Source organism: Nycticebus coucang, chromosome 22 (assembly GCF_027406575.1).
Source record: "Nycticebus coucang isolate mNycCou1 chromosome 22, mNycCou1.pri, whole genome shotgun sequence".
NCBI classification, from domain to species: Eukaryota; Metazoa; Chordata; class Mammalia; order Primates; family Lorisidae; genus Nycticebus; species Nycticebus coucang.
The window spans coordinates 873072-898676 of record NC_069801.1 but is presented as its reverse complement, the minus strand read 5'-3'; the positions used below and the strand labels follow the sequence as shown (position 1 = coordinate 898676).

The window sequence follows — 25605 nt, the reverse complement described above, 5'->3', positions numbered from 1 at the left end:
CAGGCTCCAGTGTTTTTATTTAACATGGTCATGCTGCACCTCACCTTGGCCACCAACTTGGCAGCCCACAGAGGCCTCAGGCTGGGGGAGGATCCTGAAGGGACTCTCTTGCCTTTATGGAGAGCCTTCTGCAGTGTCTCCCTACAAGGGGGTGCAACTCTCCCAAGGGAGCAGTGCCACCTGTGCCATCTCTAAAGCTTCAGGACAGTCCAGGCAGCCAAGACATCTGGGGCGCTCACCCACAGATGCCTACCCCATGTATCAAGGACTCAGTTCATCTAAACAGAATCCTGACCTTGGGATAGCACCTTTTCTTGGCTGAGGATCAATCGTCTTTGAGGCTCATCCTCTCATCTCCTCAGTCCTCATTCTGGTTACCAGCTTTTCCTTTTCTCCCACTGCACAAGACAAGGGCCTCTTTATAAACTACCAAGGCAGCTCTGGCTTTTACGCTTGGTTTCAACTGTTTGCTGACTCTCTCAGACGTCTCAGGATCCCTCCGTAGGGTGTTAATGCAACGTGCCAACAGCCAGACCGGCGTGCTGCTCTCACCGGCTTCTCCCGCACCCTCCCAAATGCATGCCTTTCCCCCAAGCCTGAATCATTGTACGAGCCACCACTCTCCCCACTTGTCGGTAGTGAAAGTCTTACCCATGGCCTCCCGCCTTGTGCAAGGCATCCACATAGTGCCCAGATGAGCTCCCCGCTGCCAGCTGGGTGGTGAGTGATCCCGTTCCAAATCCCCATCTTACCATCTGCTTTCCCAGACCGGCTCTGGTACCAACTGTGTTGTCTGCATCCTATAGTCAGCAGACCAAAAGATGGAAATTGGAATCCAAAGGCTTACTGGAAGCTCCTGCCCATGAAGATCAAAGGGGAGGAAGTGGAACTGAGCTGAAAAAGTCTTCTGACCACAACACTACCCGACATCCAGAGAGAAGTGGGAGGAGAAAGAATTGGGTCTGGAGGACAGAGCCACAATACAGATCTCAGCATTTTGGCTGGTGGAGAGCAGTGGAGGGGCTCAGGGGCTGAGAGCATCAGTCAGAGGAGCCCCGTGGAGGTGGACAGCACAGTAGTGCCATGCCGAGTTCAGTGCCAGGCCGGAGGCTGGACAGGGAGTGGGCTCAGTGCCTCCTCTTGGCCCAGTGAGGGCTCTTTCCTGAGCTGGCTGTGGTGGTGCCCAGGTGGCTGCTGCAATAGCTTTCAGAAGAGCCTCAGCACCCTTCACAGGTGGCTGGGGAGGACTTTATTTTGTAACAGGAACTCATGAATACTAACTTATTTGATGTCCTTCAAATAAGCTTATGTTTCTTTTTGATACTCAAATTGTCTTTCTTTTGGCCCATGAGAGATCTTTGAATGGACTCTAGATCCTCTGACACAATTCTAGAATCTTGGATAATTTTCTTGCTTTTATTTTGCTACAGTTTGGGTATTTGACCCTTACGAAGCTCTAGTAGTAATGTGATCCTCAGTGTCGGAGGCCTAATGGGAGGTGTTTGGGTCATGGCCCCTCAGGAATGGCTTTCCATGGGGGACCTAAGGAGGGAGTTCTCACCCTATTAGCCTGACAGTGGGTTGTTAAGAAGAGCCTGGCACCTGCCCTGCCCTTACCCTCCCTCTCCTGCCATGTGATCTCAGCACATGCTGCTGCCCTCACCTTATACCATGAGTGGGAGCAGCTTGGGGCCACCAGAAGCAGGTGCAGGCGTCAGGCTTCCTGTGCAGCCTGCAGAACCACCAGCAAACCAATCTCTTTTCTTTCTAAATTACATGGTCTTAAGTGTTCCTTTAGAGCACCACCAACAGACCAAGACACTGTTGGTAAGATGTTCCAAGATCATCTTGTAGGAGTTTCCTGACTTGTACCTGAAAATGGTCATTGGTCATTTTCCCAAGAAGCCCTGATTTCTCTTAGTGAGAAATGTGTCAGAACAATGCTCTGGGCACTGTGGAGTGCTCACTGCTACTGGGTTGGGATTGTTTCTAGACCAGCTCAGTCCAAGAGGATGACAGGCCTTTCTAAAAGATCTTAGCTGTCTAAGAAATGTGACTACTATGACTTAGGAAGAGAATTTTAAATTTTATTTAATTAAAAATGTTTATTGTAGGGTGGCGCCTGTGGCTTAAAGGGGTAGGGTGCTGGTCCCATAGGCCGGAGGTGGCAGGTTCAAGCCCTGCCACGGCCAAAAACTGAAAAAAAAAAATAATAATAATAATAATGTTTATTGTAGTGAAATGCACATACATAAAATTTCTCATTTTAATACTTTTTTCTTTCATGTTTTATTTATTTATTTATTTATTTATTTATTGGGGATTCATTGAGCATACAAGAAATCAGGTTACACTGATTGCATTTGTTAGGTAAAGTCCCTCTTACAATCCTGTCTTGCCCCCAAAAGGTGTGGCACACACCAAGGCCCCACCTCCTGATATTTTTCTTTTTTGAAGACACAGGGTCTCACTCTGTTCCTTGGGCTGTTCTGTAGTAGCAACATCACAGCTCAATGCAGCCTCCATCTCCGGGTTCCAGTGATCCTCCTGCCTCATCCCCCTGCATAGCTGGGGCTACAGATGCAGCCACCGCACCAGCTAAGTACCTCACGCCTGTAATCCCAGCACTCTGGGAGGCCGAGGCAGGTGGATTGCCTGAGCTCACGAGTTCGAGACCAGCCTGAGCCAGAGCGAGACTTGGTCTCTAAAAATAGTCAGGCATTGTGGTGAGTGCCTGTACTCCCTGCTGAGGCAAAAGAATCACTTGAGCCCAAGAGTTTGAGGTTGCTGTGAGCTATGATGCCCTGGCACTCTACCAAGGATAACAAAGTGAGACTCTGTCTCAAAATAATATAAAATAGGTGGTGCCTGTGGCTCAGTGAGTAGGGTGCAGGCCCCATATACCGAGGGTGGCGGGTTCAAACCCAGACCCGGCTGAACTGCAACCAAAAATTAGCCAGGCATTGTGGCGGGCGCCTATAGTCCCAGCTGCTCAGGAGGCTGAGGCAGGAGAATCGTGGAAGCCCAAGAGCTGGAGGTTGCTGTGAGTCCTGTGACATCATGGCACTCTACCGAGGGCAGTAAAGTGAGACTGTGTCTACAAAAAAAAAAATTAAACAAATAAATAAATAATAATAATATAAAATAAAAATTGTTGTTATTGTTGAGATGGGCTTTTGCTGTATAGCTCAGGCTGGTCTTAAATTCCTGAACTCAAGCAATCCTCCTGGTTCAACCTCCCAAAGAGCTGGATTACAGGCATGAGCCACCACACCCAGCTCCATTTTAGCCATTTTTTTAAGTGTATGGCTCTGTGGCATCACATGCCTTCACATAATGCAACCATTACCCCACCCATGCCCAGAACATCTTCATCTTCCAAATTGAAGCTCAAAACCCATTACGCATCAGTTTCTTACTCCTCTCTACCCCCAGCCTCTGGCAACCACCATTCTACTATCTGTAAATTTGACTCATCTACGTAACTCCTATAAGTGAAATCAAACCATATTTGTTCTTCTGTGTCCGGCTTATTTCACTGAGCATAATAATGTCTTTGAGGTTCATTCACACTGTAGCAGGTGTCAGAATTTTATTCCTTTTCAATATTGAATATTTCACTATACCTATTGTTAAAAGAAAAACAAATTAAATTTAACAGAGCAAAGAACAATTTGAGAATCTTGAGAATCACGTATCCTTCTGAACGGGGACAGTTCACAATGCCTGACAGGTGCCAAAGGGTCAGAGAACATTTATGGACAAAAGGAGAGTGAGGTGCAGAAACAGCTGGGCTGGTTACAGCTTGGCATTTGCCTCCTATGCACATGATTTGAACAGTTGCCCCTTTGGCTGAAACTCAGTAATTGGTATAAGTAGGTTATGATCTGTTTACACAGCCTGGTTGGGTTATAGTTCACTTTGTACGGAGAAATCTTCAGGCTAGACTATGCAAGGAGGTATACCACATTTTGTTTATCTACTTGTCTGTCAGTGGATAGTTGGGTTGTTTCCACTTTTTGTCTATCATGAATAATACTGCCATGAACATTAACGTACAAATATTTGCTCAAGTATTTAATTTTAATTAATTTAAGTAGCCACATGTCCAGTGCAAATGACAGAACAGTTCTCGACCTTTTTCAGTGTACATAACTAAGAATCCCATTTAAAAAGAAAATTATTGTCATTCATTCTAAATTTCCTATTCAAAGCCAGGATTACAGGATTTTTTTTTTTTTTTTTGTAGAGACAGAGTCTCACTGTACCGCCCTCAGGTAGAGTGCCGTGGCATCACACGGCTCACAGCAACCTCTAACTCTTGGACTTACGTGATTCTCTTGCTTCAGCCTCCCAAGTAGCTGGGACTACAGGCGCCTGCCACAACGCCTGGCTATTTTTTTGTTGCAGTTTGGCCGGGGCTGGGTTTGAACCTGCCACCCTCGGCATATGGGGCTGGCGCCCTACTCACTGAGCCACAGGTGCTGCCCGGATTACAGGATTTTTACTTTTTTGTTTCTTTGTTTCAATTTTTGGCTGGGGCTGGTATACGTGAACCCGCCACCTCTGGTATATGGGGCCGGCTCTCTACTCCTTTGAGCCACAGGCGCTGCCCAGGATTTTTACTTTTTTGTATCTCTTCTCTCAAGCTAAAAATACTGGTTCCTAATATTACAGTTCTATCTATTTGCTTTATCCCACTTTAAATGTTTAGAATAGCAGTATCTATCCCAGGGCTTTGAGAAGTTGAGGAGGGAGGATTGTTTGAGGCCGGGAGTTGAAGACCAGCTTGGGCAAATATAGTGAGACCCTACCTCTACAAAAAGATAAAACCAGCTAGGCATGGCAGTACTTGCCCATAGTCTCAGCTACTCAGGAGACTGAGGTGGGAGGATGCCTTGAGCTCTGGAGTTTGAGGCTGCTGTGAGCTGGGATGCCACTGCACTGCTGCCTGGGCTACAGAGCAAGACCCTGTCTCAAGGCCCTTTTTGCGGGCGCCAGAAAAAGGCCACTTGAAATTATTCTTTTCTGTATGGTTAAGCCTTGATGTGCCATTAGGTTCATTTGTTTCATTTCATTTCCAATTTTTAGAAAAAAACTTGTTTTCTACTTTATTTTTGGTTTTATAATGACAGTTTCACGGACAAATGCAAGCACAATTAGAGAAATCTAGTTTCTATTTCTTTCTTTCTTTCTTTTTTTTTTTTTTTGTAGATACAGAGTTTCACTTTATGGCCCTTGGTAGAGTGCCATGGCATCATACAGCTCACAGCAACCTCCAACGCCTGGGCTTAAGCGATTCTCTTGCCTCAGCCTCCCGAGTAGCTGGGACTACAGGCGCCCGCCACAACACCTGGGCTATTTGGTTGCAGTTCAGCCGGGACCGGGTTTGAACCTGCCACCCTCGGTACATGGGGCCGGCGCCTTACCGACTGAGCCACAGGCGCCGCCCTCTAGTTTCTATTTCTAGTCCCTCCTGCCCCTGGGTGATAACCATTTTTATGTTACTTTTTAATGGAAAAAAATTTGCAGGTACGCCCTCTGCCCCTTCTGAGATAAAGCACTTCACGCGCCGCTCTCATCCCGCTCTTCTTACTTAACCATCCGGTGGTCGCTCCCAGCAGGGCGCAGAAAGTCCTCGTGCTTTCCTCAGGCTGCCCCCATCGCGTCCTTTTGTCCCCATCAGGGCACAAGGCCGCTTCCAGTCTCTTACTGCCCTTACCTTTAGTAGAAAAAAGAATCTTTAATACGGAAAGGTCCAGAGAAGCAAGGCTGAAAAGAAAGAGATCCCCTAGTTTGGGTGGAGCAGGGGGAGAGAAGTGGCGTTTAACTGTCAGGATTGCTAAAGCGACCAAGCTCTCTCCCTGCAGCCCAGAGTTCCGGGGAAGGCGCGGAGCCGGCGGGGATCCGCGGTGGCCTGCAAGGCTCCCGCGGGTGCCACGCTGCCGGCGGGGCTTCCTGGCTCTGGCCACGGGCGTCCTGAAGGTTACTCAGGCTCTCTGGCACCAGGGCCCCGAGCAGGCTCCACGGCGGGGGCACGTCGGCCAGCTGGGGCGCAGGGGACCGGCTGGTGCAAGGGGCCGCCCTGTCCTGCACCCCTGTAAGTCCACCGCCCCCGCCCCCAGGACAGACGGGTAGCAGGGGGGTTGGGGAGACCGGGCTGTCGGGATCCAGACCCAGCCCTGCCTGGCGTACTGTGCCAACCTTCTATTTTTGACAAAGTGGGAAATCCCGACTTCTACGGGAATACTCCTGTGTTTGTAACTTGGCAATTAATATACACTCAAATCCGCTCGGTCCAGAGCCTCGCGCCCCTGAGGCAGTCCCGCGGGCACCGCACGGCGGTCACTCCGGGGCTTCTGCCCTGGGACAGGCCTGGTCGCTGGCCCCCGCGACGCCCCACCCTGAGCCCTGGGCGGTCTGCAGGGCCCGGGAGCCCGCGACCTCTTAACCAGGAAGGCCCGCGCCCGCCGGCCTCCCACACTGCGCCTGCGCCGGGCGGTGCCCTCGGACCGAACCATCGCCACACGGGGGAGCGCGACACCTCCCTCCCGATGGCACCTTCCGTTGCCAAGGAGCTGCGGACGCCAAAGCACGCAGCCGCTGCCGCCGAGGGACCGAGGTCTGGCACAGCCGCCGCTGCCGAAGGGCCGAAGGGCCGAGGGGCGACGTCAAGGCTCAACCGCCGCCGCCGAGGGGCCGAGGTCAGAGCTCAGCCTCCGCCGGGTCCAGACCCAGAGTCGCGCTCCTCCCGGGAGTCCCGCGGGCTGTGACTTCGCCGACGCGGTCCCCGCCCCCGCAGCCCCGCTCTTTGTAGGACCCGCGCGGGCGCAGCCTCGGCCCGGGGCTCCCGACTCCGCGGCCGGGCACCGAGTCTGGCCCGAGTGTCCGCGCAGGTGAGAAAAGCGCGTGACTCAGAACCCCACAGTCGTTCCAGTTTGGCTTTAATGTGTGTAACCAGTTTTTGACGTGGATAGGCATCTATTTGTTTTCCTCTTTTTATCTGCATAAATTTATTTATTTAGCAAAACGTCTTGAACGTCTGGTACTAAGCTAGGTGCCTGCCCAACACCAAGCTTGGGAAGAGCTCGCTGACAGGCGTTCCCTGCAGACGCGGCACATTCGCAGGTGCGATTCAAGGAGTGGTTGCAAAGCAGACCTCGGTAGCCACTACCCAGGTCAAGGAAGAGAACCCCACCGCCACCCCAGGGCACCCACTTCACACTTGAAGACCCCACCTTCTTGACCAAGAGGTTTTTCTTTAGTTCTGCTGCTTATGAGTGAATCCCCAAATACTACGGTTAATTTTCACCTATTTTAAAACTTCGGATGGAATAATACTGTACATGTCGTTTTTTAAGTGTTTTGAAGCAGTCTCAAAGTTGCAAGCTCAGCACACACAAGTGCGTGGGAGAGTAAGTTGTCTACACAACACTGTCACTGTGTTGTAGTGTGTTTTACTGTGAGGAAGGACAGTCCACAGTGTGGTCGCACCCTGACCTGTCAGGAGAGTAACAGGCTGCGTCACGCATCACTGCGTGTGACCTCAGCCCTGCCAGGTTTGCTTTGGGAGTGGATCCTGAGGCCCCACTGTGAAGGGATGCAGTGTGGAATCGTACCCACACTGAGTGCTCAGATCTTCTCTTTAATCTCCTTCAGTCCAGAACATTCCTGATCTTTCCCTTGGCTTCCCTGGCTGAGGCCACTTGCTTTGTACAAAGTCTCTGCTTTCAGTTCTGTCTAGAGTTTCCTCCTGGTTAGATCCCGGTATGCATCTGGGCGGGAAAGTCCCAGAAGCGTCCCTCTGCTCATCCCATCCTGTGGGGTGGCTCACGGTGGCCCATCTGTCACATGACCAATGTTGCTCACTTGGATCACTTGATTAGGGTGGTATCTGCCGGCATCTCCCCTGGGAAGTTACTTTTGCCTTTGCAATTAAGCATTTTGTTGGAAGGTACTTTGAAGCTGTATCAGTGTGGTACTCCTCCCAGTCTTGTCCTAGATGGCCCTCACAGTGCACACCGACCTCACTCTGAGCAGAGTCTGACGCCCTTACTGGAGCACCCATGAAGGCTGCCCTCTTCCTTCTCAGGCTCTGACATCCAGCTCTGGACTCAGCCCCCCAGACATCTTCCTCATCTGGTCGTCTCTGACACCCCCCTGACCAGGTCCCACACAACTGTTTCACCTGCTGTGGCTCCAGCCTGGGGACCTACTTTGAAAGTGGAAAGAGGCGGAGAAAGAGCAGCACATGTGCGTCTGTCTGCTTCTCTCCACACTTGAGAGGCAAACCCACTTGTGCATGTTGTGGCTCATTCATCTTGGTTGCCAACAAGCCCTGCAGTGGGCACATTACACAACGCATCCTGCTGCTGACAGCCATGGGGGCTGCTTCCCAGTTCTGGCTGCTGTAAGAGCTGCTGCTCTGTGAGGGTTCACTACGGCTCCTGCTACACACCTGTGTTTGGAGTTGAGTTGTGTCCCTCCAAAAATTGCCATATTGAAGTTCTAACACTTAGTATCTGAGAATATGACCTAATTTGGAAATACAGTTGATGAGGTCATGCCGGAACAGGAAGGACCCCATTCAATGTGATTATGTCTTTACAAAAGGGAGAAATTTGGACATAGACTCACAGAAAGGAGGTCATATGATGATGGGAATTCTGCTGCCACAAGCCAGAGAACTACCAAAAGCCAGAAGATGTGCCTGCAGCAGATCCTTTCTGGCACCTTCATGGGAAGCAGGGTGCTAGTAGCATCTTAATTTTAGACTCTGGCCTCCAGAACTGAGAGAGAGCAGGTGTGTGTTGTCTGAGCCTCCCAGGTTGTACTGTTCATAGCAACCCTGGGAAACCAGCCCACATCAGAGCTCCCGTAGGGTGTGCTCCTAGTAGAGGAGCTGTCCAGGCAGAGGGTGCAGTAGCAGAATGATGTTCGCCCAGACAGCTATGTCCCCCCAGACAGCTATGCCCTAGTCCTCTGAACCTGTGAATGTGTTAGGGTTCATGGCATGTCCCTTTGGTGAAGGGTCTGGTGAAGAAGTCTTTTGCCTAATTTGCTGCTGGACTGTCTTTTTTACTGATTTATGGATTCTCCCTACGTGGTGGTGATGGTTCATCATTTGGGTTGTATGTTGTGATGGTCTCCTACTTTGTAGCTTTTCTGTAGCTTTCCTCAAAACAGTACCTGAGGAAAGCAACTTAAATGCCGGTGACCCTCTCAGCTTTATCTCTATGGCTAGCATTTTTAGTGTCTTGTGTAAGAAACCCTGAGGACATGGAGCTCCATCCCCACCATTGTGGTAGAGCTGCCTTCACGTGTGTGAGCCTTTAACCACATGGAGCTCATTTGTGGGTGGGTGCCCAATCTCTCAGCATGCTGGTGGGGATGTCCCTTCCCTGACCACTGCTGGCAATCTGCTTTTATACCACCTCGGGGCACCTGTTTCTGGCCTCTCTGGTCTGTTCCATTGGTCTGACTGTCCCTGCCGAAACACGGTACTGTCTTAATCTTATAGCTTTAGATTAAATCTTGACGGCTACTGGGTTGCCCTTCCCCCTTCAAGACTATTCTTGACTTTCTGTTCTTCCAAGTAAATTTTAAAGTTCCCCAGACACGTTTCTCATTCTCTTTCTCTTGCATATACAGACACATACTCTCATTGGGATTTAGATGGAGGTTTTGGTTTAGTGACTCTATAGAGCAATTTGGAAAGAATTGGCATTTCAAAGGTAATTTTATTTCAAAATATCAGTGGGCACAAGTGTTTTTGTTGTGTAGATGTATAACGTCAGGGGAAACTGGCATCTTGACAATATCGAGTCTCTAGTACCAGAATGTGCCTCTATTTATTTATATCCACTTTCTTCCTTAAACAAACAAACAAAAAAAAAGTTAGGCTGGGTGCAGTGGCTCACACTTGTAATCCTAGCACTCTGGGAGGCCAAGACGTGTGGATTACTTGAGCTCACAAGACCAGCCTGAGCAAGAGCAAGAACCGGTTTCTACAAATAGCTGGGTGATGTGGTAGATGCCTGTCCTTCCAGCTACTGGAGAGGCTGAGGCAAGAGAATCAATCACTTGAACCCAAGAATTTGAGGTTGCTCCGAACTGTGTCTCCACAGCACTCTACCAAGGGTGACAAAGTAAGACTCTGTCTCAAAAAAACTTTAATTATGCAAAATTTCAGAGCCACAAAAGTGGGAGAATGATAATAGAAGCCCCAGAAGCCCACTGCTGTCTGCCCTATCGTTCCCATCTCATGTACCCCTCCCACTTGTAGTTTGGCCTGATGTATTTTTTTAAAAATCCAAAACTAGGCGGGCATGGTGGCAGGTTCCTGTAGTCCCAGCCACTTGGGAGGCTGAGGCAGGAGGATTGCTTGAGCCCAGGAGTCTGAGGTTGCTGTGAGCTATGACAGTACTGCACCCTAGCCTGGGGACAGAGTGAGACTCTGCCTAAAAAAAAAAAAAAAGGTATAATACTGTTCACCTGTAAAACTTTATACTCAGATAAAAACCTATTTTTAGAATAATCACAAAAATTATCAACCCCAATTAACAATTAATTTTTCAAAATCTAATACTAGTATGTGCTCATTTTCAGAAATTATCTCAGAATGTCTCACAATTGTTTGTTCAAATCAGGATCCAAGCAAATGCCCACATTGCCTGTATCCTAAGGCCCTTTTTAAAACATCCTCTGCCTTCTCCCCACCCCATGACATTTATTTGTTGAAGGAACTGGGTCATTTGTTCTGCTTACTTATATGTCTCCTTTAATGTTGTCCAGTGGGGTTTCCTCGTTTTCTCTGTAGAGGCCCCATGCATCTTTTGTTGTATTTATTCCAGAACATTCCATGTTTTTTGGTGTAATTGTAAATGATAGCTTTTCCAAATATTTTTTCATTATTTGTTTTGATAAATAGGAATGTACTTTATTACTGAAGTTGTATCTAGCAACATTACTAAGTTATTTTAATACTTTTAATAATTGCATGATTGTTCAGATTTTCTACCTACATAATCATCTGAAAATAATGACTGTTTTTCCTTCCATTTCTTATGCCTTTTACTACTTTTGCATCTGATTGCTCCAGTTGAGGACCTAGTGCATATTGAGGCATGTTTAGCAAGCATCCTTGTTTTATTCTCAACCTTAAAGTAATGCTTTTAATGTTTATGATTAAGAATATTTGCTGAAGGTTGTTTTTGTTATATATCTCCTATTATTTTAAAAAAGACATCTCTACTACAAGTTTGCTTAGGTTTTTTAAAAATGTAAGTGAGATGTTGAATTTTACCTACGTTTATTAATGATATAATTTTCCTGTTCTGATCTGTTAATGTGGTGAATTGACTTCTAATGTTAAATAAACATATTGGTCATGATACATTGTCCTGTTTATGTATTGCTGAGCTTGGGGTGGTAAGACTCTAGTTTGGATTTTTGTGTCTGTGTTAACGAGTGAGCTCAGCCTTGGTTTTCATGTCTCTACTCTCACTTGTCAGGCTTTGGTCTCAAAAGTTAAGGGAGCCCCATGAAATCAGCCAGGGAGTGGACCCTGGGAGAGCTCGTGTGAAACTGTAGCTTCTTGTCCCGTGTAGAACTTAACAGGGAAGCCTTCTGGGCCAGGGCTTTCTTTGTGGGAATGTACTTGTCTACTGGCTTTAATTTCTTTCATGTTTATGACATTGTCGAAGTTCTGGAACTTTTTTTCTTGAAACGATTTTGATTAGTGATATTTTTCTAATAATTTTCCCATTGTTTAAATTTTCAAACCAATTGGCATAAAGTTGTCAATAATGTGGTCTTTTTTTTTTTTTTTTTTTTTTGAGGCAGAGTCTCAAGCTGTTGCCCTGGGTGGAGTGCCGTGGTGTCATAGCTCACAGCAACCTCCAACTTGGGCTCAAGTGATCCTCTTACCTCAGTTTTTCTATTTTTAGTAGAGACAGGGTGTTGCTCTGGCTCCAGGCTCAGTAATCCACCGCCTCAACCTCCCAGAGTGCTAGGATTACAGGCGTGAGCCACCACACCTGGCCTTTTTTTTTTTTTTTGAGACAGAGTCTCACTGTGATGCCCTCAGTAGAGGGCTGTGGCATTACAGCTCACAGCAACCTCAAATTCTTGGGCTTAAGCGATTTAATTGCCTCAACCTCCCAAGTAGCTGGGACTACAGGCACCTACCACAACACCCGGCTATTTTTTTGTTGCAGTTGTCATTGTTGTTTAGCAGGCCCAGGCTGGGTTTGAACCCGCCAGCCTCGATGTATGTGACCAGCGCCCTACCCACTGAGCTACAGGTGCAGAGCCCAAAAAGGCAGTGACTTTATAGTTCTATATTTGTTTTTGATTTGGGACAGTTACTCTTGGGTCAGAGAACAAGTTTTGTATAATTTCAATCCTTTGAAATGTATCGAGAGGTGCTTTGGCCTAGTAAATAGTTTTTATAAATATACCAGGTATGCTTTTAAGGAGCATTTAAAATTCTGTTGTTGCTGCTTATGTTCTGAGCATATCTGACAGGTAAAGTTTGTTAATGTTTCCAGATCTATATCCCTTGAGTCTGGGTGGAACAGTTGTGAGAGGTGCTCAGGTCCCCACTGGAGCTTATTCTTTTGAGTCTTTCTCCTTATTTGGTTCATTTTGCTTCATCTGTTATTGAATGGGTATGAATCTAGAACTGGGATATCTTCCTGGTAAATTAAGCATTTAATTATGACCTGGCTCTCTCTGCCTCTGTGACTGCTTTTTGCTGTATTTGGGCTGTTTCTTTTATAGTTGTATAGTCTTCACAGCACATCTCTGTCTTGACTTCTAAAATGCAGTGGTTTTGTCTGCTTATTTTAGGTGTATCATTTAAATAGCAGAGATTTAGAACTTTTGTTAATGCTTTTCTAATCCATTTGGCTTGGTTATTTAATTGATTTATATTCTTGCCCTTTTTTAAGCCAATTTTTTGCCTTTACTTGATAAATTAATCTGATAATTTCCTGTGTTGTCAATTTCTTCAAGGATTTTGAGAAAATTAAAGTACAATCTTGTCCATCTCACTTTGATTATTTTTGGTGTGATGGCTGGCACACTGGCTAAGCACATTACCAAAACATTGGTCATCTTATAGGAATTCCTGAAGGAGAAGAGGAAGGTCCTAAAGGTATAGACGCTCTACTCCAAGAGATTTTGGAGGATAATTTCCCAAGCATTGCAAGAAATACAGAACTTCAGATAGTAGACAGTTTCAGAACTCCAGCAAGACTCAATCCTAATAAAGCATCTCCTAGACACGTTGTGATTAACTTTGGCAAAGTTAAGATGAAGGAGAAAATTCTGCAAGCAGCCAGACATAAGAATAGCATCACCTATAAAGGGAGAAGTATCAGAATGACTACAGATCTCTCAGCTGAAATGTTTCAAGCCAGAATAAGATGGTCACTGACCTTCAACCTCCTAAAACAAAACAACTTCCAGCCCAGGATCCTGTATCCAGCTAAACTGAGTTTCATTTGTGATGGAGAAATCAAATACTTTAATGATATAGACATGTTGAACAAATTTGCCATAATGAAATCAACTCTCCAGGATATTCTCAGATCCATCCTGCACAATGACACAGTGCAATGCTCACCCTCTAAAGCAGGGGTCCTCAAACTTTTTAAACAGGGGGCCAATTCACTGTCCCTCAGACCGTTGGAGGACCGGACTATAGTTTTAAAAAAAACCAACTATGAACAAATTCCTATGCATACTGCACCTATCTTATTTTGAAGTAAAAAAACAAAACGGGAACAAATACAATCACACTGTTGCGTGTGGCCCATGGGCCGCAGTTTGAGGACCCCTGCTCTAAAGTAAACTCACCCAGAAATTTTTGAACCAAACCCAACTTCCACAGTGGTGAAAGGATTAAAAATGTCCACTGGACAGGGCGGCGCCCGTGGCTCAAAGGAGTAGAGTGCCAGCCCCATATACCAGAGGTGGTGGGTTCAAACCCGGCTATAGCCAAAAACTGCAAAAAAAAATGTCCACTGGACATCCAAAAATCATGACACCCAAAACACAACCAGGCTTATCAATTCTCTCAATTAATGTGAATGGTTTAAATTGTCTTCTAAAGAGGCACAGGCTGGCTGACTGGATACATAAACTCAGACCAGATATCTGATGTATACCAGAATCTCACCTTACCTTAAAGGATAAAATAGACTCAGGGTGAAGGGATGGAATTGTATAATACAGGCAAATGGAAACCAGAAAAAATCAGGGGTTGCAATTTTAGTAGCAGATATAATTGGCTTTAAACCAACAAAGATAAAGAAAGGTAAGGAAGGTTACTACGTATTTGTCAAGGGAAACACCCAACATGAAGAGATTTCAATAATTAACATTTATGCACCCTACCAGAATGCTCCTCAATTCATAAAGTAGACCCTAATGGATATGAACAACTTGATACCTTATAATATCAGTAATAATTATATTTCTTATAATATCAATATCTTATAATATCTTATAATATCGCACTTATAATAGTTGGAGAGTTTAACACCCCTTTGACAGTTTTGGATAGATTTTACAAGAAGAAAGTGAACAAAGAAATATTAGACTTAAACCTGACCCTAGAACGAATGGACTTTACAGAGCTCTACAGAACATTTCACCCTAATAAAACTGAATATACATTCTTCTCATCAGCCCACGGGTCATCCTCCAAAATAGATCATATCCTAGGACAGAAGTCTAACCTCAGCAAATTTAAACTCAACAGCAACAGGAATCTTCATACTCAAACAAAGTCATGGAAACTAAATAATTTTAGGCCGAATGATACCTGGGTCAAAGACAAGATTAAGAAGGAAATCACCAAATTTTTGGAACAAAATGATAAAGAAGACACAAATTATCAAAATCTGTGGGATACTGCAAGGCAGTCCCAAAAAGGAAATTTATAGCATTGGAAGACTTCATTAAGGAAACAGAAAGAAAGGAAGCCAACAACTTAATGGATCATCTCAAGCAACTAGAAAAAGAAGAACATTGCAACCCCAAGCCCAGCAGAAGAAAAGAAATAACCAAAATTAGGGCTGAATTAAATGAAATTGAAAACAAAAGAATCATTCAGAATTTTAACGAAACAAAAAGTAGGTTTTTTGAAAAGATTAACAAAATTGATAAACCTTTGGCCAACCTAACCAGAAATAGAAAAGTAAAATCTCTAATATTTATCAGAAACAAGGATAAATAACAACAGATACTTCAGATATTAAAAAAATCCTCAATGAGGATGTGGCTCAAAGGAGTAGGGCGCCGGCCCCATATGCTGAAGGTGGCAGGTTTAAGCCTAGCCCCGGCCAAAAACTGCAAAAAAAAAAAAAAATCCTCAATGAAAATTACTACAAAAATCTCTATTCCAAGAAATATGAAAATCTGAAGGAAATGGACACCAAAGTAAACTCATGCCACCTTCCTAGACTTAACCAGAAATAATTAGAAATCTTGAATAGACCTATATCAATCACAGAAATAGCATCAACAATATGAAATCGCTCAAAAAAGAAAAGTCGGGGACCAGATGGCTTCACATCCAAATTCTATCAAACCTTTCAAGAGGAACTAGTACCTATATTATACAACATTTTCCAAAGCATAGAAAAAGAAGGACTACTTCCCAACACATTCTGTGAAGCAAATATCACCCTGATCCCCAAATCAGGAAAGGATCCAACAAGGAAAGAAAATTATAGGCCAATATCATTAATGAATATTGATACAAAAATATTCAATAAGATCTTAGCAAACAGAATTCAACAACACATCAAAAAAATTATACACCATGATCAAGTTGGTTTTGTTACAGGGTTGGTTTAACATAGCAAATCTATAAATATAATACATGACATCAATAAAATAAAAAACAAAGACCATATGATTCTCTCAATTGACACAGAAAAAGCCTTTGATAATATCCAGCATCCTTTCATGATCAGAACACTTTTAAGAAAATAGGCATAGGGGCGGCATCTGTGGCTCAGTGAGTAGGGCACCGACCCCATATACCGAGGGTGGTGGTTCAAACCCGGCCCCGGCCAAACTGCAACAAAAAATAGCTGGGCATTGTGGCAGGCGCCTGTGGTCCCAGCTACTGGGGAGGCTGAGGCAAGAGAATCGCCTAAGCCCAGGAGCTGGAGGTTGCTGTGAGCTGTGATGTCACAGCACTCTACCAAGGGCAATAAAGTGAGACTCTGTCTCTACAAAAAGAAAGAAAGAAAGAAAATAGGCATAGAAGGGACATTTCTTTCTTTCTTTTTTTTTTTTTTGTAGAGACAGAGTCTCACTGTACCGCCCTCGAGTAGAGTGTCGTGGAGTCACACAGCTCACAGCAACCTCCAGCTCTTGGGCTTACGCGATTCTCTTGCCTCAGCCTCCCCAGCAGCTGGGACTACAGGCGCCCGCCACAACGCCCGGCTATTCTTTTGTTGCAGTTTGGCCGGGGCCAGGTTTGAACCCGCCACCCTCAGCATATGGGGCTGGTGCCCTACCCGCTGAGCCACAGGTGCCGCCCAGAAGGGACATTTCTTAAACTGATAGAGGCCATTTACAGCAAAGCCACAGCCAATATCATATTGAATGGTATAAAATTGAAAACATTTCCACTCAGATCAGGAACGAGGCAAGGATGCCCACTGTCTCCACTGCTATTCAACATAGTAATGGGAGTCTTAGCCATCACAATCAGGCAAGAGAAGGCAATCAAGGGTATCCAAATAGGGTCAGACGAGATCAAACTCTCACTCTTTGTGGATGAAATGATCCTATACCTAGAAAATCCCAGGGACTCAACTTCAAAACTCTTAAAAGTGATCAAGGAATACAGCAGTGTCTCAGGATACAAAATCAATACTTGCCAACAATAGTCAAGCTGAAAATATAGTCAAGGACTTATTCCTTTTACAATAGTGCCAAAGAAGATGAAATATCTGGGAATTTACCTAACAAGGACATGAAAGATCTCTACAAAGAGAACTATGAAACTGAGAAAAGAAAAAGCTGAAGATGTTAACAAATGGAAAAACATACCAGGCTCTTGGCTGGGACGAATCAACATTGTTAAAATGTCCATACTACCCAAAGCAATCTACAGATTTAATGCAATCCCTATTAAAACACCATTGTCCGGCGGCGCCTGTGGCTCGGTGAGTAGGGCGCCGGCCCCATATGCCGAGGGTGGCGGGTACAAACCCAGCCCCGGCCAAACTGCAACAAAAAAAAAATAGCCGGGCGTTGTGGCGGGCGCCTGCAGTCCCAGCTGCTTGGGAGGCTGAGGCAACAGAATCGCGCAAGCCCAAGAGTTAGAGGTTGCTGTGAGCCGTGTGACGCCACGGCACTCTACCCGAGGGCGGTACAGTGAGACTCTGTCTCTACAAAAAAAAAAAAAAACACCATTGTCGGGCGGTGCCTGTGGCTCAGTCGGTAGGGCGCCGGCCCCATATACCGAGGGTGGCAGGTTCAAACCCGGCCCCGGCTGAACTGCAAACCAAAAAATAGCTGGGCGTTGTGGCGGGCGCCTGTAGTCCCAGCTACTCAGGAGGCTGAGGCAAGAGAATCGCTTAAGCCCAGGAGTTGGAGGTTGCTGTGAGCTGTGTGATGCCATGGCACTCTATCAAGGGTGATAAAGTGAGACTCTGTCTCTACAAAAAAAAAAAAAACACCATTGTCATACTTTTTTTATTATTATTAAATCATAGCTGTGTACATTAATGTGATCATGGGGCACCATACACTGGTTTTATAGACCATTTGACATATTTTCATCACACTGGTTAACATAGCCTTCCTGGCATTTTCTTAGTTATTGTGTTAAGACATTTATATTCTACATTTACTAAGTTTCACATGTACCCTTGTAAGATGCACTGTAGGTGTGGTCCCACCAATTACCCTACCTCCATCCATCCTTACCCCCTTCCTCCCTTCCCTCTCCCTCTTCCCCATGTTCTTAGACCATTGTCATACTCTAAAGAACTTGAAAAAATGGTACTTTATTTTATATGGAATCAGAAAAAACCTCAAATAGCAAATACATTACTCAGAAATAAGAACAAATCAGGAGGTATCATGTTACCAGACTTCAGGCTATACTGAAAATCCACAGTGATCAAAACAGCATGGTACTGGCACAAAAACAGAGCAATAGATTTATGGAACAGAATAGAGAACCAAGAGATGAACCCAGCTACTTTGTGTGTGTGTGTGTGGTTTTTGGCCGGGGGTGGGTTTGAACCCGCCACCTCCGGCATATGGGACCAGTGCCCTACTCCTTGAGCCACAGGTGCCGCCCGAACCCAGCTACTTATCATCATTTGATCTTCGACAAGCCTATCAAAAATATTCAGTGGGAGAAAGACTCCCTATTTAACAAATGGTGCTGAGTGAACTGGCTGGCGACTTGTAGAAGACTGAAACTGGAACCACACCTTTCACCATTAACGAAAATTGATTCTCACTGGATAAACTATTTAAACTTAAAACATGAAACTATAAAAATACTAGAAGAGAGTACAGGGAAAACACTTGAAGAAATTGGCCTGAGAGAATATTTTATGAGAGGAACCCCCTGGCAATTAAAGCAACACCAAACAATACTGGGATCTGATCAGACTAAAAAGCTTTTGCATAGCCAAGAGCACAGTCAGTAAAGCAAACAGACAACCTTCAGAATAGGAGAAGATTTTTACAGGTTATGCTCTTGACAAAGCTCTGATAACTAGAATCTACAGAGAACTCAAACTAATCAATAAGAAAAGAATAAATAACCCCATTTCTATGTGGACAAGACACTTGAACAGAAACTTCTCTGATGAAGACAGGCGCATGGCCTACAAACACATGAAAAAATGCCCATCATCCTTAATCATCAGAGAAATGCAAATCAAAACCACTTTCAGATATCATCTAACTCCAGTAAGATTAACTAACTCCACATCACAAAATCCCAAAACTACAGATGTTGGCGTGGAGGCAGAGAGAAGGGGACACTTCTACACTGCTGGTGGGAATGCATGCTAATACGACCTTTTGGAAAGAAGTTTGGAGAACACTCAAGGAACTAAAAGTAGACCTACTGTTAGATCCTGCAATTCCTCTACTAGGTATACACCCAGATGATCAAAAATTATTTTACAACAAAGATATTTGCACCAGAATGTTTATTGCTACCCAATTCATAGCCAAGATATGGAAACAGCCCAAGTGCCCATCAACCCATGAATAGATTAACAAATTGTGGTGTATGTACACCATGAAATATTATGCAGCCATAAAAAAAGATGGAGACTTCACATTTTTTATGTTTACCTGGATGGAGCTGGAACATATTCTTAGTAAAGTATCTAAAGAATGGAAGGAAAAAGTATCCAATGTACTCAATACTACTATGAAATCAATATACAATCACCTACACATTCATACGAATGTCAAAACATATCTATAGTCCAGAAAGTAGAAGAGGAGAGAGAGGGGACGGGAGGGGGATATGGGAAAAGGGAGGGTATTTGGGGGGAACTCACCTAATGTGCATGATGCAATGGTACATTTCAAAACTATTAAGAAATGAGTATAGGGCGGTGCCTGTGGCTCAGTGAGCAGGGCGCCGGCCCCATATACCAAGGGTGGCAGGTTCAAACCCAGCCCCGGACAAACTGCAACAAAAAAATAGCCGGGCGTTGTGGCAGGCGCCTGTAGTCCCAGCTACTCGGGAGGCTGAGGCAGGAGAATCGCCTAAGCCCAGGAGTTGGAGGTTGCTGTGAGCTGTGTGACGCCACGGCACTCTACCGAGGGCGGTACAGTGAGACTCTGTCTCTACAAAAAAAATATAAATAAATAAATAAATAAGAAATGAGTATAATTGTGATGGATGTGTTACTTAGTTCAATGTGAGCATTTCACATTGTATATCAAAGCAGTACCCTTAACCCCATACATGCATCAATGTACAAATTTATGATTTAATAAAAAGTAATAAAAAAACCCAAAACATTGGAACTTCTAACTTCTTTTTTTTTTGTTTGTTTGTTTTTTTTTTTGTAGAGACAGGGTCTCACTTTATGGCCCTCGGTAGAGTGCCGTGGCCTCACACAGCTCACAGCAACCTCCAACTCCTGGGCTTAAGCGATTCTCTTGCCTCAGCCTCCCGAGTAGCTGGGACTACAGGCGCCCGCCACAACGCCCGGCTATTTTTTGGTTGTAGTTTGGCCGGGGCCGGGTTTGAACTCATCACCCTTGGTATATGGGGCCGGCGCCTTACCGACTGAGCCACAGGCGCCGCCCGGAACTTCTAACTTCTTAAACGTGCTTTGACGAACCTCTCAGGTCTTGCTCCTTTTCCCCATGTCAGGGACATTTACAGGTTGTGGCATGGGGACTGTGCCCAGCCTCTCTCAAGTGGTGCCCCATCCTCCTCCTCTCAGCCTGATTCGTCCCTACTATTTCTTTTCCCCCTTCGCCTTGTCCTTGTAGATTCGTATAACAACAACAACAATCTTTCCACTGTTCCTAGTGAGGATTCAGGAGGGACCAGAGCAAGTGCCAGTGTGGGCTTGCCATCTTAGCTGACATACAAAGCTTGTGGAGTGATGCGACGGTTGCACATGGGCCTGGGTGTGCACAATGCTGATATCCCAACTTTTATAGGCTGTCATCCACTGGGCTGTCCACGAAATGCTGCTGTGACGGTCACGTGGCTTCACAGGCACATAGCAAGACAGGTCTGACCTCTTTGTACATTTTCTGAGAGCCCCACCATTCAGAAACTGACAGGTTCATCAGTCCTCGAAAGTGGGAAGATGGTTATCATCTTATAGGGCACCTCAACTTTCTGCCTGTTTAACACACAATTGTTTCTTTGTAAGCCTTTTAGGAAATAAATTACTAGCATTGGTTTATTAATAATGTATCCAAGAAAGGTTGTTAGGCATTGAAAAAAAAATTTTTTTTTTTTTGAGACAGAACCTCAAGCTGTCGCCCCGGTAGAGTGCCCTGGCATCACAGCTCACAGCAACCTCCAACTCCTGGGCTTAAGCAATTCTCTTGCCTCAGCCTCCCAAGTAGCTGGGACCACAGGCACCCACCACAATGCCCGACTATTTTTGTTTTGGTTGTAGTGGTCATTATTGTTTGGCAGGCCTGAGCTGGATTTGAACCCTCCAGCTCTGGTGTATGTGGCTGGTGCCTTAGCCTCTTGAGCTAGAGGCACCGAGCCGAAAATATTTTTGAGTGAATTACAGGCAGTCCCTGGATTATAGGACCTGAATTACAGTATCCTGTACTTACAAATAGGCTCCCAAGGCTCTCCATAAGAATTTATTTTATTTTTATTTCAAAATAATAAGGGGGTACAAATGTTTGTGGCTACATAGATTGCTTTTACACTGCTTGAGTCATGGCTGTGCGTGTGCCTGTTACCCAGATAATGTTCACTGTAGCCATTAGGTAGGTTTTCACCTCTCCTTTTATTCCTGACCCCATAAGGATAACTTATAATTAAATTAATAATTTCAGAACTAGTTTCTTCCATGTGCACAAACAAACCGGCATGGCTTACGTGGTACCTTGGTGCACCATTGGGTAGCTCCTGTCTGGTTGTTTATACGGTTGCTCACCATAGCTCATGTTCCCCTCAGTTTTTTTTATGAGATTTTGTGAGTCTGTGTTTACCCTATGAACATGCCTCTCAAGCAAAAATCCACTACAAACCCAGGTGAGCCTGCAGCAAATAGAAAGGTGATTACAATGGAAAAGAAAAGTAGGAATAATTAGGAGTTCAGAGAAAGGCCAGGTGCCTCTCACGGGGAAAGGTTAGGCTTCAGCCCTCACCTGCCAGGGCAGCTGTGATGGACAAAGAATGATGAACACATGAGCGGCAGTGCCCAGTGAGAGCGTCATTTACCACTAAGCAGCATGGTGGACTAACTGTCGAAGTACAAAGGCTTCACTCGATGTCCTGAGAAGATTGAAATAGGCATGACCTTCCCAGGAGCCTAGTGTCCACACACTATGAAGTGAGTTAATATTGTTTTTGAACGTCCTTCTATCTCCCATCTAAACTTCGTGTATGAGTTTTTATGTTCTGTTTGAATTAAAGCACAATAGCTTCAGTAACTTATGTTTTTTTGTTTGTTTTGAGACAGATTCTCACTTTGTCCCCCTGGGTAGAGTGCCGTGGCATCACAGCTCACAGCAACCTCAAACTCTTGGGCTTAAACCATTCTCTTGCCTCAGCCTTCCAAGTAGCTGGGACTACAGGCACCCACCACAACACCCGGCCATTTTTTTTAGAGACAAGGTCTCGCTCTGGCTCAGGCTGGTCTTGAACTCATGAGCTCAGGCAGTCCACCCGCCTCGGCCTCCCAGGGTACAAGGCTTACAGGTGTGAGCCACCATGCCTGGCCATTAGCTTTGGTAACTTATTACTGCAGTATGGGAGTATTAGTGTTACGGTATTACACTGTGCTGTTATTACCACATGAACCGTTACAGTATTGTTATTATTACGTGCAGTGTTCTTCAGGGAGCCAAGTTTCATACTGGAGTGCCAGTGCTTGAGGCCGAAAGGTTACCACTGGATTCAGACAAACTGAAGGCTGCTGTGACACACCCTTTATTCAACTTCTGGTGGCCAGGGAGCAGGCACCAGGACGTCCACCTTCACTCAGCTCTCGGGGCAGGCGAGCTAGCATAGGAAGCTGCTTTTCCCCCAGGTGGAAAGTTTTGGGACATTATAGAGCAGCCAGAACCACAGTAGCTCCAAATAAACATTAATGGTGACTACTTAGGAACACACGGCATGCATCTTCCGGCTTAATCCCAGTTATTCAAAACAGTCAGGCACCCAGTGCCCTTCAGGTGAGAAAGCCCAACTTAACTTCCACACATACAAATTAGACCTAAGGATGTTCTCAGGAACATATCTGATCCATAACCTGGGACTGCCTGCCTGTGTTCTGAGACAACTGCTAAATTAAGCAATGGAAAGCATGGTCCTCTGTAGTTTTAGCATCTCATACACAGTGTCAACATTTATGTGGGTTTCCCTTGGGCTTATTATTTTAATGTGAAACACTGTACATTCCCAGTATAAAGTGTATATTTTTTAATATGTATCTTGACTTATAGGCTTTTAACATCAGCTCTTTTGTGTGTTAATTAAGGTGCAAGCGTAATGTGATTAATAGACATTTAAAAGTTACCACATATTTAAAATAGAAAATAAATGGAAGTCAGACGTTAATTTTCACAAGAAAAATCAAGGTGCTAAAGAACTTAAGTCTTTAACAGTATTTCTTAAGTGAAAGTCTTGGCTCAGCGCCTGTAGCTCAGCAGCTAGGGCGCCAGCCACATACACCAGAGCTGGTGGGTTCGAACCCGGCCTGGGCCTGCCAAACAACGACAACCGCAGCCGAAAAATAGCTGGGCATTGTGGCAGGTACCTGTAGTCCCAGCTGCTCAGGAGGCTGAGGCAAGAGAATCACTTGAGCCCAAGAGTTTAAGGTTGCTGTGAGCTGTGACTCCATAGCACTCTACCAAGGGTGACATAGTAAGACTCGGTCTCAAAAAAAAGAAAGTCTTTAATTTTAACATATGGACACTTAAGCCTCTGTGCCAAGAGTTCCACACAGGCAACTCCTAACATTCCCAAGATAATAACCAAATAGTAATGAATATTCTGAAATTCTTTTTTTTTTTTTTTTTTTTTTTTTGTAGAGACAGAGTCTCACTTTATGGCCCTCGGTAGAGTGCTGTGGCCTCACACAGCTCACAGCAACCTCCAACTCCTGGGCTTAAGCGATTCTCTTGCCTCAGCCTCCTGAGTAGCTGGGACTACAGGCCCCCGCCACAACGCCCGGCTATTTTTAGGTTGCAGTTTGGCCAGGGCAGGGTTTGAACCTGCCACCCTCGGTATACGGGGCCGGCGTCTTAACCGACTGAGCCACAGGCGCCGCCCCCTGAAATTCTTTAAGAATTGTTTTTGAACCTTGGCTCTGCGCATGAGTTCTGTTGAGATAAATTAGCATTCAATAAAATATAAAGATCTTAAGTGTTCAGTTGGATGAATTTTAAATTCAGTTTGAATTGGATACACCTGTGTAGCTACCACCCAAAGCAAGGCACAGCACCTCCACCCCGCAAGCTGCCTACAGCCCTTTTTGCCCCACCCCACTCCCCCTCTCCTACCCAGAAATCTCCGTGGTCTCTATCCCCATCAGTTAGTCCTGCCTGTATTTGGATTGCACATGTGCTCCTGTGGCTGGCTTCCCAGACTTGACAAAGTGCCCCTGAAACTCGCTGCCTGTTGCGCCCATCAGTGTCTGGTCCTCCTTACTCCTGAGGGTGGCCCCACTGCACACAGGTGCACAGTTCGTTAATCCCTCTCCTGCTTATGAATATGTGTGGATAAGACTGCTATAAACATGCTGTATGAGTTTTTTCTGGTAGAAATATTTTTGTTCCTCTTGGGTGGATACCTCAGAGAAGGGTTGCTTGGTCATATGGTAAGTATGCAGTTGATAAGAAAGTGCCCAGCGGGTGGCGCCTGTGACTCAGTGAGCAGGGCACTGGCCCCATATGCCGAGGGTGGCGGGTTCGAACCCAGCCCCGGCCAAACTGCAACAAAAAAATAGCTGGGCGTTGTGGCGGGCGCCTGTAGTCTCAGTTACTCGGGAGGCTGAGGCAGGAGAATCGCCTAAGCCCAGGAGTTGGAGGTTGCTGTGAGCTGTGAGATGCCACGGCACTCTACTGAGGGCAATAAAGTGAAACTCTGTCTCTACAAAAAAAAAAAAAAAAGAAAGTGCCCAGCAGAGTCCCAGAGAAGGATGCTACACTCCCACCAGCATGCAGCTCATCCACGCCCTTGGCAGCACTGGACGTGATCAGTGTTTTGATTTTGGGTATCCCTGCTATGTAGAGTAGTATCTTAGAACGGTTTTAATTTTAGCACTGCACAGCTTCACAGGCTTGTTGGCTGTATCTTCTTTTGTTGTGGCTGTTCTAAGTCTTTTGACCTGTTAAAACTGGAGTTTGGACTTTGTATTACTGGTATTTAGGAGCTTTTGATATAAGACCTTTGTCAGATCTATGTGTGCAAATATTTGTCCCTAGTCTGTGACTTACCTGTTCATTTTCTTAATGTCTTTTTTTAAGAGAAATTGGCTGGGCATGGTGGCTCACACCTATAATCCCAGCACTTGGGAGGCTGAGGTGGGTGGATTGCCTGAGCCCACAGGTTTGAGACCAGCCTGAGCCAGAATGAAACCTCATTTCAAAAAATAGCCAGGTGTTGTGGCAGGTGCCTGTAGTCCCAGCTACTTAGGAGGCTGAGGCAGGAGACTCACTCGAGCCCAAGAGTTTGAGACTGCTGTGAGCTATGACGCCACAGCACTCTACTGAGGGCAACAAAGTGAGTCACTGCCTCAAAAAAAGAGAGAGAAAGAGAAGTGGCTAATTCTTACAAAATCCAATTTTTTAAGTCTTTTGTTTGTTTTTTTGAAACAGAGTCTCACTTTGTCACCTGGGGTAGAATGCTGTGGCATCACAGCTCACAGCAGTCTT

At 45.4% G+C, this 25605-nt stretch overlaps 1 protein-coding gene across 1 annotated transcript in view; it reads left to right on the top strand.

Annotated features, from left to right (window-relative positions):
* Window positions 1-6619: 6619 nt before the first annotated feature.
* CFAP74 (cilia and flagella associated protein 74) overlaps window positions 6620-25605 on the top strand; it is a 69789-nt gene continuing 50803 nt past the window's right edge. The window contains exon 1 of the mRNA XM_053577137.1: window positions 6620-6896. The gene's annotated coding sequence lies outside the window, so the exon portion shown is untranslated. The remainder of the gene's footprint in view (window positions 6897-25605) is intronic.